The sequence below is a fragment of the Hermetia illucens genome, chromosome 3 (genome assembly GCF_905115235.1).
Source record: "Hermetia illucens chromosome 3, iHerIll2.2.curated.20191125, whole genome shotgun sequence".
In the NCBI taxonomy this organism is placed as follows: Eukaryota; Metazoa; Arthropoda; class Insecta; order Diptera; family Stratiomyidae; genus Hermetia; species Hermetia illucens.
Window position 1 is genome coordinate 7,394,880 of NC_051851.1, and position 17,753 is coordinate 7,412,632.

Here is a 17,753-nt window from a genome sequence, read left to right on the forward strand (position 1 = left end):
CCATCAAGTCGAAAGGCTCCTGGACGGGATCTTCAGGTGAAAAATTGGAGGTGCTAGCGAGGTGGACTGTAAGTCAAAGCCTTGGTTGGAGGGTTTGCGGTTGCCCCAGTCGTGCGAGACTATCACATCAATAATCACCGAGGATAACATTGGATGGGCTATAAACAGCTTCTCTGCATATGAATCTGCGGGTCCAGATAGGGTAATGCCAGTCATGCAACGGCAGCAGCAAGAAAGGGTTGTGCCGTGGCTTGTTGAGATTTTCCGGAGCTGCATCTCTTTAGGATACCTACGACAGTCCTGGAGATGTGTACAAGTGGTTTTCATTCCGAAAGCGGGCAATTGCAGCCATGAGTCCCAGAAGGACTTTCGACCAATCATCTTCACCTCTTTCGCGTTGAGGACCTTAAAGCGCGCCCTGGACATCTACTTAAGGGCGATTATGGAGAGAACGCCTCTCTTTAAGTGCCTACTTCAAAGCAAAATCCACAGAAACCGACCTCCACGGTTGAGCGGTCGCTGCAGTACAATTAGTATACCCTAACTGCCTTCTTGGATATAGAGGGAGCTTTCAACAACCTTAGCACCAACGCTATCAGGGAAGCCTTGACCAGTATTGGATTGGAGGGGATCTTGCGCATTGGGTTATCTCCATGCTAAGTTCCAGGATAATCCAGTCAGAGATGGGAGGCAACCACTTGACCAGAGCTGTCAACAGAGGCACGCCCCAGGTTGGTGCCTTCTCTCTGGTGATCTGGTTAATAGTGATGGACGAAATCTGACGAATCTTGCACAGCAGCGAGGTGACGGTAGTGGCGTATTGCGACGACTTGCTGATATTAGTGTCAGGGATGTTTCCGTCCATTAGGAGTAACATCATGGAATGAGCTTTGTGAAAGGTGTGCCTGTGGGCCGCAAAATGCGGACTCGGCATAAACCTAACCAAAACGGAACTGATGCTATTCACCACTAAGACAGGGGTACCTGAATTCCACCTAGCACGGCTGAATAAACAAAGATTGGTTCTTTCTTCCAATTTTAAGTATCTGAATGTAATCCTGGATTCGAAACTAACTTTTTGTAGGTTAAGAAGTCCTGTATAGCCTTCTATGCCTACAAGCAAACCTTTGCAAAAAAATGAGGTCTCTGGTCGAGAATGGTTCTCTGGAGGTTCACTGCTGTGGTACATCCAATCCTGACGTACGGCTCTAAGCAAAAAGTACAATCGAACGATGCTGAACAGGATTCAAAAAATGCAGGTGCAGGTGCTAATGTGGCTTTGCAGTCCTGCATGGCAGATGCTCTCAATGTACTCCAGTATCTCTTCACCTTGACCTTCGTATTAAATACGTTGTAGTGTGTAGTGCCGCCGGAATTCGTGAGTCCGAATGCAGGACAGCGGAGGCCTATGGCCACAGTAGGATCCTAGACGAAGTACCTCGGGAAATCTGGGCATTCTCCACGGACTATACCACACGCAAGGAGAACTTCATGAGAAATTTTGCTGTGGACTTTCCAACCAGGTCAAAGTGGAATACCAGCGGCGTATTGCACAGTATTTTTCGCCGCAGATCAAAGATGGTCTTTGGAGTCGGTGCGGGGTTTTTCTCGAATATACACAGTGTATCCGTGTTGTATGGTCTCCCAGGTTTTGCAGGTGTACTCCAAGCGAAAGCACTGGTGATTCTGGAAGTCTGTGGATGGCTGGATCACACACGAGCTCCAAGCGTAACATAGCCAAGCAGCCATTAAGGCCTTGTACTCAGCAATGATATTCTTCAGGCTGGTGGGGCAGTGCAGGATCGCGCTGAACAGTCTGGGTGACCCGCTCAAAGTCACCCTCCTCTGCGACAATCGGTGTCGCTCTGATGACCGTCAAAGGCGAAATCTACTTGTACTTTCTAGCAGCCGCGGACTTAAGATGGCGAAGACTCATCACTTGTGCCATGCCAAGGAGGATTTGGCCTGCTTATAACATGACCCGATCACGACAGCTCCTGTGCTAGACGCGTGCAAATACATACAAGAGCAGTCTGCAAGGGACACTGGCCCATAGGGGACTATGCGTCAGGCTCCGCATACCCTAGAATTCGCATTGCGGAGGAGAGGGGGGCAAACCTCCAGGCCTTTCCTCTGCGATTGCCCAGCTCCGGTTAAAGTCAGGCCACGGACATTGGATTAACCATTCTTAGGAGACCTCAGAGAGGTTTCTAGCTGCAGGGGGGAGAGCTGCTTTTCTTCGAGAATGCTACCGGCTGGCTCTGAAGATCTTAGCCGGCTGGACCCTGCCTCCCTGCTTCCATAGTAACGGTCACGACCTCAGGAGTTTGTGGCATCAACGCGGCGCACCATAGCGCTAATTTGGCCCTTTGGAACGGTCGGTCATGCCTACCTACTTGCCCAGGGATAACATAGCCATTCTGATCGACCACGAGAGTAATTTGCTCGGGGCATGAGCCAATAGTGTGTCAGTCCACCAGGCTTGGAATACCCTACAGAGTGCCCCAACTACCTATTACTTGGAAAAATAAATTTTCCATGTAAGTCTCACCATTCACTTTTTTTCATTTGCTTCCACAAATGCGACCTACGGCTACTTGCATATTTATCAGAATAAAATCCTTCGTTGAAATGTGCCGCCTATTTCATATGCACACTTCCCCCTCCCCTCCGAATTTATGCATTACCATAAAACCAGTTGGAGATACAACATCCCAGGAATTCGTATGTCATGCACAGAGTTTCCAAATGACCACATTCCAAATTTAAACTACTCAAAATTTGCATATTCCAGGACGACTAGTTGCCATCCATCTCGCAACCAAGATGTCCTGGATCTTGAGTTACGACCGTACCCGAAAATTTTCAGTCAAGGTAGGCGAAAAGCTGGTTGGTTCTCGGACCACTGAACTTTATTGCCGCCATACCTTTTCCCACTTGGTATTTTCTCTCTTGATGCCGCTTCCTTGGAACTACATTGAAGGAGGCGCCGGAAGTTGGGAAAAGGTGGCAACTTGAAGTCATGCAAATGGCAATCATCGTTATCCATTATTCATTTCCCCGGTCGGTTGTGAGTTCCGTCATGGACTTCATTTGGGAGTGATTCACAGAATGCCATGCTCAGGAGCAGTTGATGGTTGTACTTTTATGTTTAGACCTATCCGTGGAGAGGGTGTAATTAAATTTGAGGAACGATTGCCAAAAAAAACTGAATCCTGGCCTTTTTATAGTTTTCGCTAGACTAGGACAATGCCTTAGAGCCTTAATGTGGTGCCGGTACTAAGCAAGTAATTTGCAGTTTGCCTGTAAATTGGCGAATATAATTGGGCTCTCGAAAGTTAGATATCAAGATTAATACTTTTGCCCCGAAGTATCCGAGGGTGCGCCAATTATTTCGATACAGGTACCGAACGTGTGGTTCAGTACTTAATCAAGATACACTTAAAGCTAAATTTTGAAAAGGTTAAAGCGTAGTAAGGCCGTTTAGGGAGTGTGCATTTAGTTAAGGCTACGATTATTTATGGTGCGAAAAAGGGACGAAAACCGTCACTCCCAAATCACTCAGCTCTTTTATTGGAGTCCGGTTGAAAGATGAGTAATTTAAGATCCTTTCACTACTACGGGGAACAGCTACTTATATCTTCATACAAGAAATAAGGACTTCTTTTTTTAAAAGTTTTTCCTGCTTCAAAAAATCCAGGGACATTTTCTTTTGGAAGTTGACGGAGACACATTCACGGCCTGCATCCTTTCCTTTAGACTCCTTAGAACCTCTATGATGTCGGCAGTAATGACATGCTACTACCGCCATAGTCGAATTAATATTTAACATGGGATACCAGGTGAGGTTCCTTCTTTACAATGTAAGTAGCCCACACATAAATTGTTTGTCTCGAGCTCGTCTGGGTCCTTGCAAGTCATAAAGTCATAGAGCTTCGTCGCTATTTTGGAATATCATGCCAGATCGATACCACCATTATAGAAATGAGTTAGTCATAATTACTCCATGAATATTTCGGCAGCGGCTGTTAGTGGAATGGACGGTAATAGGTTCATCATCATTAACCTTTACTTGATAATGTAAGTGGAATTTTGATATAATTTCACCGAAGACAGCAGGAATTATGATATTATTTTAAGTGTCCTGCATTTATGTAGATTAAAGTTTGAATTAATGAGTAAACAGGAAATAGGCTGAGTTTTGTATATAGTATCCTTGAAGAGTAAACCCTGGCTGTATATCACCTGATAAGGATCACATCTACCTTTGTAGATGGGAAGATGGCACTTCTACAGGGGCTAGTTTTTGAGACAAACTCCAAAGTGAACAAGGTGCACAGTAGGTTCTCGAAGTCTTGTGGAAAACGCCTTTTCTGACACTGAATTTACCCCAACTTGTTCTTCTGGCTCAGAAGCATTTCCTCAGTCAGGGTTTGTCACGCTACTGTCCTTCCTATTGTCTCCTCTAGACTCTTCCTTTCCAATATGAATGTAGGACAAAGGGGGAGCAGATGTAGCCCGGGTCCTCCAGGAATCCTCGTCATGATCCGTGAGAAAATATGTCAGATCATAGTTATTCTCTCTGTGCTGTTTCTACGTCCATGTCTTGATGTTGGAAACCAATTTATAGGTTCAACGACCTTTTTCCTCTTATTTCAATCGTTATTACCACTTACCTAAAGATTTCTCCCTTTTTGTGTTTTCTTCGTCCCAATTAGAGGAAGTGATCTTCCTTAAATCAATGCAGTTCTTCAGATTCTTGGCATTAAGGGCAGCCCTCAGGTATCGTCAACGATCCTTCACGGGTCGTTTACGATACGGGGAGTGGCGTCCTCGAGGTGCCCGAGCAAGTAGTTCTGACCCCCTAGCTGGCATAATATAATACTTGCGTCCTAGGTAGTAGCCTCGAGAAAGTTTCTCGGTGAAGATCGAACTGCTAATGACCGATACACGCCGGGACACACTGGGAGTCCCCGGAGCCGTCGACAACTCCCTGTCGACGTCGATGGGGTGATGTGAGCCTAGCTCTGCCAAGGTGGTAGTTGTGACATGTATCAGGAGCCAGCCCCTTCGGGATCCTGGTCGGGTAGTGTGCATTGAACCGGTGTTAGTAGACCGCGTTGCCCTCAGCGAGCGCTGATCCGTCCGTGAATTCCGGGATCAGCTAAGCGTAGGTCAGGCCCCAGGGAACTGGGGTAGGGGCTGTGTCCCCGAGGGTATACCCGTTCCTGACTATTGCGGCCCGCTCCCTTGCACACCATGCGCTGGTAAACAACTTAAATGGAGAATAAAAACGAACGAAACGAGGAGATAGTGGAAATGGAGAGTGAGCTGGCTGCGTTTATTCGCAGCATGAAAATGCGCCGTTCACCTGAGCACCCAGCGAAGGACGCAACAAGGGCTGAAATTCCCGACGAGACATCGGGACGCGCGGACGAAGAGAAAGACTCGGAAAGTGATACGGCACCTGCAACACAGATAGGAACCCAGATCATACCGCACAGTGCTATAATTGGGGAAAGAGGCACAGTGGAAACTGCCGAAACTAATAAAATGGTTTCGAATATTAGCCGAGTGGGAGGACTGTCGATTACTCTGGCACAAGCTGAAGAGGAAAGGCTTATTAAGAAATGCACGGCAGTTGTTAAGGAAATGCGATCTGCGATGTTCCTCCAGAAAAACGTCGGCAAGGGGGTGAAAAACGGGCTAATGGAACTGGAAGAGCTCCTGGACAGGATTTCATACTATAGGCGAACATTGAAAGTAAGACAAAATCCGCAGGAAGCAGAAACAACCGCGCTTCCCGAGGAGAACACTACGAGTTCCAAACGGATCGCAGACAGCCCATTGCAGAGCGAACTTGGTAAAAAACGAAAGGAGGAAGGGACATCTGAAGGAGACTTCACTCAGGTACTCTCCAGGGCTGAAAAGAAGAAGGCGAAGAGGAACAAAAGACAACAACACGTCGCGCCATCAGAAAACCCTCTGCCTAAAACTAAGGCGGACACGAAGGACGGAGTACCAAAAGAAAAGGTGGGCCAGCTTTGCTTATTAAGCCGACGGGAGGCAAAACTTTTGCGGAAGTCCTCAGCGAAATCCGTTACAAAATCAAACCCCAAGACACCGGAGCGGAAGTGTCTTCCATACGTAAAACGAAGGGTGGTGGAGTCTTAGTCGAACTACGCCCGAAGACTATAAATAAAGTCACGTTCTGTGAAGCAGTCAAGGGACTTCTAGGAGAAAAAGCTTCTGTTTCTAGCCTGAAACCCACGTGTGCTTTGGAAATCCGGGACCTTGACTGTCTCACAGAAAAGAACGAGGTAGAAGAGGCCATCAAACGCGAATGCCCGGAGGTAACCAATCTCCGGATTGGTATCACCTCCGCAAACTCCCGAGGCTAAAAACTCGCTGTGGTGAAAGTTGCCGAGCAATACGCGAGGAAGCTTCTAAACAACGGGAAAATAAGAATTGGTTGGGTAGTGTGTAGGATACGAATTCGGGCCGCCCCAACCAAATGTTACAGATGTTTGGATTATGGGCACACATCTGCAAACTGTCGGGGACCTGACAGAAGGGCAACATGCCGTAAATGCGATCAGGCTGGCCATAAAGCGAACACCTGCAATCAAAAGGAAAGCTGCGTCCTATGCAGGGACCGTGGCGCGACTGATGAGAGCATTGCACACACTGCGGGATCGGGGCGGTGTCCAGTTTTCAGAGCAGAACTGGAAAGAGCTAGGATACGGTCAACATGATTCGCATCCTACAAATCAATATGCACCGGAGTGCAACCGCTCACGAGTTGCTAGCGCAGTTCGCTGCGGAGACCAAAGCTGATTTAGTACTCATCAGTGAGTAGTACCGAAACAAGGGCCTAGTTTCATGGCACCCAGACATATCAGGTACCGCTGCCATCTGAGTTCGGGACGGCACCCTCCTGGGGGTTCTTGCCCAAGGCCGAGGGGATAGCTTTGTCTGGATTCGGTGTTCAGGGATAACGTTTTTTAGTGTCTATCTTACGCCGAATGAGACGATGCCGGACTTTCGTCGGAGGCTTGAGGCTTTGGAGGACGCTATCTTAAGCACGGATGGGCGGATCCTAGTCGGGGGTGACTTCAATGCTAGGGCACTTGAATGGGGCATGCCTCACACAGATTCCAGAGGGAAACGAATTCTGGAAATGGCGGCGAGAATACGACTGGTAGTTCTAAACACCGGATCCACCCCAACGTTCCGGCGCCCGGGCTGCGAAGGAAGCATTCCAGATGTAACCTTCGCATCGGAATCACTGCTGTCGCTGGTGGACGGGTGGCGAGTTCTGGAAGACTTTTCGGCAAGTGACCACCAATACATTGCTTTCGAAGTGGTGGACACAAACTCACGGTGTGCGCCACCCCAGCGATCTTTCTGTGTATGGAACGTCGCGAAAGTGAACACCGGGAAGTTTGTCGAAACTCTGGGAACAGGTGGGGCCACGCTGAAGGGTACTCCTGGGGGCGGCGGCGCCGCGGCTGACACTGTCTAAATTCAGTTATGAACCTGATAACGACGGTCTGTGGAGCCTCCATGCCCAGGAAGACATCCAGGCGCGGCAAACCTTCCATGTATTGGTGGACAGTGGAAATCGTAGAGCTCCGGAAGGAGTGTCACAGGCTCCGCCGCTTAACACAACGTCTAGGTGACCGGGGGAAGTCACGTACCATAATAATGGGGTACAAATCAGCCAAAAGGAGACTCCGCAAAGCTCGCTGCTGGCAAGATCTGATCGACGAGGTGAACGGGGATCCGTGGGGACTCGGTTACAAACTTGTAACCCGAAAAATCGGGGCTCTGCGGAAACCCTGTTCACTTAAGGCCGAGCAGATGGACCGCATTGTGAGGGCACCCTTCCCTAAGCACCCCGTATGGGATGGTTACGTAGGCGCGGAGAGCGCAGAGGACTGACCACTTGTCTCTATAAGAGAGTTGGAACAGGCAGTCCTCTCTATGAAAAACAAGAAGGCGCCAGGACCCGATGGTATTCCAGCAGAGGTATACAAACTGGTATTCCAACACCGGCCAGACCTACTGCTCGGCGCATTCAACGCTTGCCTGAAAGAGGGCATTTCCCTGTTCGTTGGAAAGTTGCGAGGCTTGCGCTGATCCCTAAAGGGAAAGGCGACCCCGAATTGCCGTCTTCATACCGCCCAATATGTATGCTTGACACTGCTGGGAAAGTGCTCGAAAAGCTCATCAGAAGTGGACTCGCTGAAGCGATACGCGCTGCCGGAGATTTGTCTCCCCGGCAGTTTGGTTTTAGGGCAGGGAGATCGACAATTGATGCTGTCATGTAAGTCGTGGACGCCGTTCGACGAACAGAGGCACATAGCCGCCAAACTCGACGAGTGGTGTTCCTCGTAACACTTGACGTCAGAAACGCCTTCAATTCCGTACGATGGAAAGACATTCTAGGCACACTAGACAATACCTTCAACGTGCCGAACTATCTGTTACGGATTTTGAGGGACTATCTGAGGAACCGCTCCCTGCTCTATGAAACACTCTCTATGAGGGTCAAAGGTGGATGGAGGTCACGTCGGGGGTAGCACAAGGATCCATCCTAGGGCCGGACCTCTGGAACGCTACCTATGATAGACTGCTTAAACTCGACATGTCAGAAGAGTTGCGCCTGGTCGGCTATGCAGATGATGTCGCAGCGCTTGTTCCTGGTCGCACTGTCGAACAGGCGCAAAGCAGACTTGGCATATAGATGCGACGGGTAAGCGGATGAATGACTACTCATGGTTTCAACCTTGCACTGGAAAAAACCGAAGTAGTCATCCTCACTAAAAAGAGAATTCCGACCCTGTGTCCCATATTGTTCGGCGAGTCGATTATCGAGTCAAAATCGGCGGTAAAGTACCTCGGGTTGACGCTTGACTCAAAGATAAGCTTTTCTGAGCAGATCCAAGAAGCAGCGAACAAGGCTGCGGCTGGAGTTTCGGCGTTAAGTAGGCTAATGGCAAAGATTGGGGGTCCTACGTCTAGTAGGCGACGTCTCCTGATGAGCTCAACGCAGTCTGTCCTGCTCTACGGCGCTCGTAAAAAGGAGGTGTATCTTAAACGCCGCAAGTACAGAGACGGAGAGCTTTACGGGTGGCTCTGCGTACCGCACAGTCTCTGAACCGGCCGTGATGGTGATCGCGGGAGTTATCCCCGTTGCCCTTCTTGTTAGGGAGCATCAGGCCATATACAAGCGCAAGGGAGACGAGCCAAGGGAGGTGGTTCCTCGCGAAGAACGGCAACACACTCTAGACGAGTGGCAGCTCTCTTGGCAAAATGAAACTAGAAGCAGATGGACTGCGCGGCTCACCGGCAACTTAGGTGCGTGGCTGAATCGGAAGCATGGTGAGACTGACTATTTCCTTACCCAATTTTTAAGTGGGCATGGAAGTTTTCAGTCCTACCTGCACAAGATTGTAAAGGCGCGTTCTCCGGATTGGGTGGTTTGCAATGGAGTTGTGGACGATGCCCACCACACTTTTTTTCTTGTGGAAGGTGGGATGGGGTTCGTCAGCAGCTCTATTTAAACACAGGGGATCTCTCCCCAGACAACATTGTGGAAGAGATGCTGAGGACTGCTGACAGGTGGAACCGTGTTGCCCATTACGTTCGGGCCCTTCTCGTTGCGAAGAAGATAGAACTCGGCCAGTGGAGGAGCCGGATGGCAGGGGGTTCCTTGAACTAACAGTTCCCTTCCTCCTCTCCCCTCCCTTTGGTGAAAGGAAATCCCTGATTTGAAGGCTCCGCAAGGCGGGAGAGTTCGGGGACTAGCCCGAAGTAATGTGACAAACGGTTCCAGGCTAGCTCTCTGACGATGGGGAGGTGTTTGGTTGATAGTCCGACGACGTACCAAATCGGAAGTCCAACACTGTGTGCGTAAATGCATTCACCTAACCTACCCCAAAAAAAAACGGGCAGTATAGATCTCAACACTCTAGGTAGAAGCAAATTACGGTCACATCGCGAGCCCTCAATACCACACTTGCCAGGGCCTTGCTGATATAGGACGCCTTAATGAAAAGGGTAGTATAGGTCCCAGGGCGAAACTTGGATTGGTACCCGACGATGGAGCATAAAACCTAAGAAACGCCTGCTAAACCAGCACCAACAGCTCTACTACCAAACCCTATATCCCGCTGAGAGGTCTTTCTTAACCAAAAGCTACAGACGGAGTAGGAGGAAGGCGAGTCTCCCACGCCTAAAAACGGGACAAATTGTTGCAACTGATCCGCCAGGTTGGGGGTTGGGTAGGGCTGACAATCCTATATGGAAAACAACTTTTTACGAAGCCACAAAAGGAGCCTCTGACTGGACTGACAACACAACGACGAACTCAGCAACAAAAACGGAATAACAATTTGCACATTTTCTACGCCCATATACCCTGATCATCATTAGCCCATATCAAAGAGCCTTTACTCCAGGCAAATCAGCAACAGATCATATTTTCTCTCAGCGGCAAGCGAAGGAAAAACTGTTTGAATGTGGCTATCAGTTGTACCACTTTTTCATTAACTTTAAGCATCATCATCATCATCAACGGCGCAACAACCGGTATCCGGTCTAGGCCTGCCTTAATAAGGAACTCCAGACATCCCGGTTTTGCGCCGAGGTCCACCAATTCGATATCCCTAAAAGCTGTCTGGCGTCCTGGCCCACGCCATCGCTCCATCTTAGGCAGGGTCTGCCTCGTCTTCTTTTCCTACCATAGATATTGCCCTTATAGACTTTCCGGGTGGGATCATCCTCATCCATACGGATTAAGTGACCCGCCCACCGTAACCTATTGAGCCGGATTTTATCCACAACCGGACGGTCATGGTATCGCTCATAGATTTCGTCATTGTGTAGGCTACGGAATCGTCCATCCTCATGTAGGGGGCCAAAAATTCTTCGGAGGATTCTTCTCTCGAACGCGGCATAGCCAAAGCAAAACTGTATACAGCCAAGAAAACCGGGGTGTCTGGAGTTCCTTATTAAGGCATGCCTCGACGAAATATCGGTTATTGCGTCGCTGATGATGAATATCCTTTTCCTACTCCCTTGGTGGACAACCTTTATTACGTCTGAGCTCCCTTCAAGATTTGGATGTCACCCTTGATAACAGGCTTTGTTTTAATTCCCTCTTCGTTGGCATTGTCGGCACTTCCAAAATATGTGGTTTTATTCTTTGATCTTACTCCGACCTTACCTTAAACCAGCTGACCCGAACACTTTTCAACTTCCTTCTTAGAAAGTTCCTTGATTATTGCTTTGTAATTTGGTCTCCCTTTTCCAACTATGATTACCACGCTTTTTTAACAAAAAAGCCTGCCCATGTGGACTATCTTTCCCGGCATCGCACCCTCAATCTCCATTACCTACAATTTCCCACCGTGGAGTCCGAAAACTATCTTCAGTCTCCGATCTCGAGACTGCGCCAGTTCTTCTGCAGATTCCCTATAGGATCCATCTCTAGCTGAAACATTTGCAGTTGAGTGTTAAGAAGTGCTATGCCCCCAGTCTTATGAATGATTCTGATGCTCCTTTTTGGGAAATCTTTTTATCACCTTCGTTGGTTGGTATCTCCTACAATTGTGCAAAAGTCAACAATGAGCTGCTTTTCCTTCAGCTATTGTTAGTCATCAGCAATCATGTGGATGTCAGAGAGTAGATCGCCAAACCTTGTTGTCAAACTTCTCAACATAAGGCTTGGAGGAGCGCAGCAGCAATACACGTGTACGGTGTTCATCAGGGCTGACACAACCTACGTCATGCAGTTTCATATGCTTTGGCCACCGCATGCTACTACAAGTCGATTCTGCTTGCCTTCTTCATAATATCCCAAGTTATATGGTCAAGGTCCATGACTTGGTGTTGCTCTTCCTTCGATGCCATCAGCAGAATTGTGGTGTTTCGAAAAAGATAAAACCGTCCATCGTCTTCTGGCCAAGGCACCATGAAGAACGAAGTGGGTAGGTATCAGTGACAAGTTTGGAAAGTCTAATTAGTATTGAGGTGTGCGTTCTAATACCAAGACTTCTAAGACCCTGTCTGCTGTGGAATTTAACCCGATGAGATCTTCAGAACCTGTCAGTATACGGACTACAGCAAATTATCACCCTACAACCTGAGATCTATTCGAGGTCCTTAGCCTGGCTACAACTAGAGCTTGTTAAACGGAAAGGCATTGCCTAATGGTTTCTTTTTGCTCTCCGCAATTACAGCAATGTCAATTATAAGATATGTTGACTCAGGCGGCATGGTCTCCTATGGACTAACGCGCTGTGTAAATCACCATAACATACATTTGCAGGCTTCCAAAAGGTGTTGCGCTCCAATCTTGTTGTAGGCCGACCAAATCCTCCTCGAATTAAGCCAGATAGCGCGCCTTTTCCATCTGCAGTTAGTGGCTGTCAAATAATGCACGAAGATCCCTCCATGCATACAGCGGGATTCCTACTGTGCCGTCAAGATGCTAACAAGAGCAGGGTACGGCCTGACCAGCCCGTCGATCAGTTCATTCCTCTCAATGTTGCTATCCACGAGAGCCTAGACAAGAGTGACTGTGAGCATACCATCGAGACCGTTCACCGCGTTTGTGAAATAGCTGTCGTCTTTTAGTACGAAACCAACCATGTTGCGCTTAAGGTTTGGATCATTTCCCAGGCATCGACAGGCCTTGAGTATTGCCAGTACCTTCGCTTAGAATAATCTTGTGAACTCTGGAAGGCCATATGACTTGACTATATTGTGCGTATTCCAGAAATTTCCCACATCAACTTGGAAGACCATATTTGATCCGTCGATGAAGCACATAATGTCATAACCTTACATCGCATCGGGGTACATGTTGGAGAGCCCATTCTTGAATTGGGTAAACCATGGCTTTGTATATTCAGAAAATCATCCTAGGCCGAATATATAAATTTTGATACCAAGGTCCTTCTACAGGCTTCAAAGCCTTCTTAACCTCAGTACTGAGCACTGCTTCTAGTCTCTTGTTTAACTTAGAATGAAGGGTCACACCCAGATACTTTATATTGAAGGAGAGTGCCAGTCTGTTCAATGCGCTCAATTATTGCATTCATAACGGAGGAGAACATTCCATCATTAAAACGCCGGCCGGATAGTGGCGTATCTTAACTCCGCTCCTAGGCAGTATCCACACGATACCATCAACAAAAGTATGGGAGAGATGGTGCCACCCTAGGGGTCTTTTTGCTACCAGATGTGGTCAACTGACTACCTCCCTGGATCCTTGGATTACCCAAGTTCTTAGCATGAATACTAAGGCATAAGACATCCCTCCAATTCTATTTCGGTTAGAGCCCTGTAGATGGTTCCGACTTTGTTGAATTCTTCCTCTATATTCAGAAAGGCAGCTAATGTAAGTTACTTATAGTGCAGCAACCGCTCAACTGTGCTAATTACCTCGAGGAAAACGGTCTCCGTGGATTTGCCCTTGAGATAGGTGCACTGACATTGGATGTGGGTTAGGGCCCGGAGGTTTACATGCGGAGAAGGTGTTTATAGCCCACCGGATTTTACTCTCGGTAATAACCGATTCAATATTCTTAAACGACTGAGACTGCTTCCTGACGAGGAAGTACGTATGGACTAGCAGCTCCAGGGTCAGACAGGAGAAAAAGCCGTTCTTCGACTTGTTAAGGCTTGTATGTTCTATAGCCAGAATTATATAAGCGCTATTTCTCATCCTAAGGAACCTCTTGCAATACCTACGCTCGGATGCGGTTGGTGTCATCAGACCATCGTTCCCCCTGGGCGTATATTTATGGACTTTAGTTCAACCTTTTCTAGGGAGAGACTCCCAAGCTTAAACACCTCTTTTTTATGGATGGAGGCGGAAATCTTAAAAAGATACTGCTGCCCCAGGTACTATCAGTGTGTGTGCTTCTTACGCAGTCAAACCAACCCCACTTCTTCTCCCATGTACCCCCGGTACTCCATTTCGTCCGGTGGTCAGTTTGTGGTCTACGCCAACACGATTAAGTCGCGCGGCTGTCGCGCTTTGCAGGCCCTATCCAGCTTTTCGTGTATGACAGCTATTATTGCATTTACGGCCCTCCAATTTCTTTCCGATATCAACATCTCCTATATGAAATTATGGGGTCCGATAACTACGTTGAGGGCGTCATTTAACCTATATTTTTCAGCCACGAATGTCGGGCAATGGGACATAACATGGCCGGGATCCTCGGGTGTCTGGTGCACTTGATATAGTCGGGGGATTCATCCAATCCAAGCTGATATAAGTACTTAAAAAATATTAGGCAATGACGGCTTTACGGTTTCTTACTAGGGCAGAGGCAAATCGTCAGACGCTGCCTCACCTCTGCCCTGGGAACAGCATGACCGAAGCGGCTCGTATATGTTAAGTGCTCCTTTATATAATTCGCAGAACACAACATGACTAGGAATTATATTGAGCGCAAATCCGCCCATACTATTGGCCAAAGCTTAGCCAGAGCTCAAAATACTTTTTTTTTGGAATCGTATACACAACGTACTATAAGGAACTGTGTTTGGGGGTAATTCAATTCACTGTATTTTCTTTCGACCTACTCTCAATACACGGTATCAGTGTATAGGTCCAGCGGTCTGTCCCGAAATGACCCAATTTTTACTGTCATCTCTTGTATAGCCCTTTCATAGTGGCTTTTCGGAAGTCCGCAGTCACATTGGCTGGATTGGCTCCTTCTCTGGTGGAGACATTGTGCCTCATTCGTTAGAAAATGCAAGGGAATCATCCTGTGATGACACACACTCAGTGTGACTAGATGGAATGCTGAACTCACCCTCGCTTCGTTATCCAGTGCCCCCACCTCAGCGTATTCAATACCCTCGTGGTAAGTAGCCAGCGACTATATTTTGGCTCTCCTGCTAGGCATGAACCAACTTTTGCTGTCTTTTCTCTTCCGTAGTCCAAGTGGGGCTCAGTTTGGCATCGATCATTACCGCTTTTGGAATGGTCTCCTAAGTACCGACCACAATCTTTGCTTATTCTGCGATTGATTATAAGGATCGGCTCCGTCTTTTCGTCCGCTAGGTCCAGTTTAACTATTCGTAGCCATGTTTTGGTGTTTTCATCATCATCATCATCAACGGCGCAACAACCGGTATCCGGTCTGGGCCTGCCTTACTAAGGAACTCCAGACATTTGCGCCGAGGTCCACCAATTCGATATCCCTAAAAGCTGTCTGGCGTCCTGACCCACGCCATCGCTCCATCTTAGGCAGGGTCTACCTCGTCTTCTTTTTCTACCATAGATATTGCCCTTATAGACTTTCCGGGTGGGATCATCCTCATCCATACGGATTAAGTGACCCGCCCACCGTAAGCTATTGAGCCGGATTTTATCCACAACCGGACGATCATGGTATCGCTCGTAGATTTCGTCATTGTATAGGCTACGGAATCGTCCATCCTCATGTAGGGGGCCAAAAATTCTTCGGAGGATTCTTCTCTCCCAGGGCCAAACACTTCGTCATATAATATATTTCACAACTGAGGCCCTCTGGGGAGGACCTGCTAGCTCAACATATTCTTTCGCCCCGTCATCGGTTCGTACCAAAGAAGTCTCTCCGAAAGGTAACTCACCTCTCGCAATGATGGCCAAAATTGTCCTTTACAGAGGGTCTGTAGTCAGGAAGTTATCGATGATGGAAAGCTGCTAAAAGTCGCCTGGTTTGGGATCTCGTCGTTCTTCGTTGGTTTTTTGTCCTGCATGTTCTTCCCGTAGCCATTTTGGTCCAATGGTTGGCGATTTCCTCCCACATTTTCCATCGGGGCATGAAAATGCCGGTGCAATATTTTCCTTCCCAAATCTGCAATCAATCCACTTATTGTTTTATAGTCTTTCAGTTTATTTACTGTTCATTCCCCTCATTTAGATGATTTTGGTTGCAGTTTCGTGAAGCAGTAAATATTTATAGAAAATTAATGAGAAAAGATCCCGGAAAATAATAGAATTTCTTTCTTGGATCACATGCACTTTAAAATTTATGCGCGCATTCCTAATGGGTAACGAGAGCATCCGCATATTGAAGCTGATTGGATTCATTTTGCTTTTTAATTGTTTGGATTAAGCAGTTTAAAAATTGGGGGCTCGTGGGGCACAGTCGGTGGTTGAGAGCTGGCCCCAACGACCACCGCAGGGGACAAAGCGTTTCAGGCGTGTGGAAAATGCTTAACCATCTGACTCAGAAAATAATTGTTACGTCAATTGAAGAGAAATGGACCTTGTATTCTGCAAATTGCCAGCTTCCAAAACGGTCTGCATTTGATGAAACTATCACTATGAGCCCCATGATTCATTTTATAAATTGGAGAATCTGGATAAAAAGATACAAATTAATATGATACGATTACCAAAGTATTGACTGCCTTTCTCTGTGGGCAGAGGATTTTATTACTGCATAAGAGCTACTAAATTTAAGAGAGCATAATTCGCTTTATAAATAACGTTCAAAATATTTCCTAGAATGAGGTCTACCCAGGTGCAAAGTATTTTTTTCTCAAATTCAAGCATTTATTTCAACCAGGCACCACCAGAATTTTAGGGGTGTTCGATTTTTGAGGAGCATCCGCACATTGAGGAAACCAATAAAATATAAACCGTTTTTGATAGTCAAACGTTCTAGACGTGAGACCACTCCCTTTTTGGGGCGAAGTTTTCTCCAATCTTCCATACCTCATTTTACGATTATCTAGGTTTTTTGTCTATTCAGTTGTTACTTTACTGTTTCACTCACCAAGATTGGCGCGTATGTAGGCACCATTATGAATTCGCCTTCGCCGCTGCATTCAATGGCCGCAGAAACAGCTGACGGGCTGACATGAGATTGGGGGACAAACGTCAATAATGAAATTAGTAAACTTTCTTATACTCACTTTAGTCCGGTCCGCGGACCCGCAAAAAAGTGATAGCAGTCATGTGTATTAAACTAATTTGCAGTGATTTAGTTTTAAGTATAATTTTCAAATAAATAGAAGAGAATTTTAGTCTCGCGTCATAGTTGATCATTGTTCTAGTAAACAACAACAAGTCCCTATCCTGGAAATATCACTTAAACAGTCATGAAAGGAGCGTCCTGAACTTGAACTTCCAGAAATTCCACTGAAGAAGGGAAGATCTAGATCCTCAGAACACCGTGGAAAACCTTACTTCAGGAAATAAATAATTGGCGATGGAGCATGAATCAGTGTCGCAACTTAAAGAAAGAAAATTTAGTACATGAAACTTCATATGGGGAAAGCTTTTAGTGACCTCGACAGGAAAGAGAAAGAAACGGAGTGAGAAAAATGTACGGTACTCACCACGGCACACCGGGAGGTTGCAATCGAGCTGTCGATCCCGTCGGGAATTCATGCGGACTACACACACCATTACACTGAGATGGTGGCTCCCTAGTGAGATGGAATCCTCAGAATTCTTTCGTAGCATTCTCTTTCTGTCGTGAAAGGGATAGAGATTTATGTGCTGGCAACCTGCTATCCCGAAATTCCTTATACTTCGGAAACTGCCACCAGCGTGGTGCGATGGCGTCACTCCACTTTGCAGCACCGCGGTATTACCCTTTGCCTAATCCGTTGGAAATAAACGTCAGTCCAGTGTCAGATTAATGCTTATCACATTTGCTAGACGCACCTTCAGACTCTGGGAACCGGTATCAGACAGAATACCAACTTCGGAATTCCGGTCCAGAGTG